Source organism: Mandrillus leucophaeus, unplaced genomic scaffold, assembly GCF_000951045.1.
Source record: "Mandrillus leucophaeus isolate KB7577 unplaced genomic scaffold, Mleu.le_1.0 Scaffold200, whole genome shotgun sequence".
Taxonomy (NCBI): domain Eukaryota; kingdom Metazoa; phylum Chordata; class Mammalia; order Primates; family Cercopithecidae; genus Mandrillus; species Mandrillus leucophaeus.
The window spans coordinates 469,782-472,640 of record NW_012102033.1 but is presented as its reverse complement, the minus strand read 5'-3'; the positions used below and the strand labels follow the sequence as shown (position 1 = coordinate 472,640).

Genomic DNA, 2,859 nt, shown 5'->3' with positions numbered 1-2,859 from the left:
GGATATATATAGAGAGAGAGATAAATAGCATGTTACTTAGACACAGAAGCAGCTCTCAAACTAAACATCTGTAAGTTCCCTCTCGCAGTGAGTAGAGTTAGCAGAGGTACAGAGGCTGGTGCTTTTCACTATTAGCCTGTCTGTGTTATTTGATTTTGTTTTTAATCCCATAAAGACATTACTTTTTGCTAAAGAGAGAACTACAGTAAAGGAGCCAGACCAACCTACTTTAGTCCTCCCACTTGGAACAAGCCTTTTTCTGGACTCCATATCGCCACCCAGCGGAAACAGAAGAGCAGCAGCCAGACTTCTCGAAAGAAAGTCTTGTCCACATCTCAGCCTCTCTAGAGCATGATACCACTGACCACTTCCTTTTATTATTATTTATTTATTTATTTAATTTTCTGAGACGGAGTTTCACTCTTATTTCCCAGGCTGGAATGTAATGGCGCAATCTCGGCTCACTGCAACCTCCACTCTTGGGTTCAAGCGATTCTCCTGCCTCAGCCTCCCAAGTAGCTGGAATTACAGGCACCCGCCACCATGCCCAGCTAATTTTTTCAGTTTTCAGTAGAGACGGGATTTCATCATGTTGACCAGGCTGGCCTCAAACTCCTGACTCAAGTGATCTACCCGCTTCAGCCTCCCAAAATGCTTACAGGCGTGAGCACCACGCCTAGCCTTACTTTTTTTTTTTTTTTGAGAGGGAGTTTCACTCTTGTTGCCCCAGCTGGAGTGCAATTGCACGATCTCGGCTCACCGTAACCTCCGCCTCCTGGGTTCAAGCAGTTCTCCTGCCTCAGCCTCCCCAGTAGTTGGGATTACAGGCACGTACCACCACGCCTGGCTAACTTTGTATTTTTAGCAAAGACGGGGTTTCTCCATGTTGGTCAGGCTGGTCTTGAACTCCTGACCTCAGGTGATCCACCCACCTTGGTCCCCCACAGTGCTGGGATTACAGGCATGAGCCACCACGCCCAGCTATACTTCTTTTGAAGAACACATTCAGGCAGGCACAGTGGTTCACGCCTGTAAACTCAACACTTTGGGAGGCTGAGGCAGGAGGATTGTTTGAGCCCAGGAGTTCAAGACCAGCCTGAGCAACAAAGACCCCTCCATCTAAAACAAACAAAAAGATAAAATTTAAAAACCTCTCTTCTCATGGTTTCTCCCACCTCGGTTTCTGCCTACATTTCAGGCCATTCTCTGCTGTCCTCCTGACTTTTAAGTGTTAGAGAGGTTTGGGGACCAGTCCTAGGCCCTCTTAATATTCGCTTGCCCCTGACATTCTTATCCACTCCTGTGGTTTTATTGACCACCTATGCCCCAATACTCAAACATGCCTGCAGACCAGGTTGCTCTTTTGAGCCCCAGACCTAGATCGATAGTTTCTCCCCATGGATTCTGCATAGGCTCCTCAAATTCAAAATATCCAGTATCGGTCAGGCAAGGTGGCTCACGCCTGTAATCCCAGCACTTTGGGAGGCTGAGGTGGGTGGATCACTTGAGGTCAGGAGTTCGAGACCAGCCTGGCCATCATGGTGAAACCCCGTCTCTACGAAAAATGCAAAAATTTGGCAGGCGTGGAGGTGCGCGTCTGTAGTCCCAGCTACTCAGGAGGCTGAGGCAGGAGAATCACTTGAACTCGGGAGGCAGAGGTTGCAATGAGCTGAGCTTGCGCCACTGCACTTGAGTCTGGGCAACAGAGGGAAGACTCTGCCTCTGAAAACAGACAAAATATCCAGTATCTCTCCTTCAGTGTAGACCATCTTAAAAATGGCACCAAAGCACCTCAATACTGTCTTCTCCTGCATCTCTCAATCCCCATATATAGCCAAGCACCAAGGCTTGTCCAGACATTTTCCACATCTGCCCACCCATCTTCTATGCCTTGGCCCTGGTGCCAGCTGCCACTGGGATGGCTGTGGTACCCTCCTAAGCTGCCCCGCTGCTTCTCGTCTTGTTCTTGTCCAAACCAGTCTCCATAGTGGCTACAGTGATTTTTTTTTTTTTTCCAGTAGATATGCAGTCTCACTATATTGCCCATGCTGGTCTTGAATTCCTGGGCTCAAACAGTCCTCTCGCTGCATGCAGCCTCCCAAAGTGCTAGGATTACAGGTGTGAGCCATTGCGCTCAGCCCAGTGATTTTTTTTTTTTTTTTTTTTTGAGACAGGGACTCACTCTTTCACCCAGGTATAGTGCAGTGGTGTGATCATAGCTCACTCCTGCCTCGACCTCCTGGGCCCAAGTGATCCTCTCACCTCAGTCTCCAGAGCAGCTAGGACTACAGGCACACGCCTCCAGGCCCAGCTAATTTTTGAATTTTTTTGTAGAGATGGGGTTTCACCATGTTGTCCACGCTGGTCTTAAACTCCTGGGCTCAAGTGATCCTCCCACCTCAACCTCCCAAAGTGTTGGGATTATGTGCTGGGATTACAGGCCTGAGACACAGCGCCCGCTCTGCCCAGAGCTTTTTTTATTTTTTTTATTTTTTAAGCGATGGAGTCTCGTTCTGTCAGGCTGGAGTGCAGTTGCCATCTGGGCTCACTGCAACCCCCGCCTCCTGGGCTCAAGCAATTTTCCTGCCTCAGACTCTCGTGTGGCTGGGAGTACCGGCGCACACCACCATGCCGGCTATTTTTTTTGTATTTTCGTAGAGACGGGGTTTCACCATGTTGCCCAAGCTGGTCTCGAACTTCTGAGCTCAGGCTATCCGCCCCCCTCAGCCTCCCAAAGTGCTAGGATTAGAGGCGTGAGCCACCGCGCCGGGCCCCAGTGATCTTAAAATACAAATCTGAGACCCAACCTAGGCGACAGAGCGAGGCTCCGTCTCAATAATAATAATAATAATAATAATA

The 2,859-nt window shown here is 49.0% G+C and overlaps 1 protein-coding gene across 1 annotated transcript in view; it reads left to right on the top strand.

Moving 5' to 3' along the window:
• The window catches only part of LIN7B (lin-7 homolog B (C. elegans)), an 11,365-nt gene that overhangs the window by 3,820 nt on the left and 4,686 nt on the right, over window positions 1–2,859 (top strand). The window lies entirely within an intron of this gene.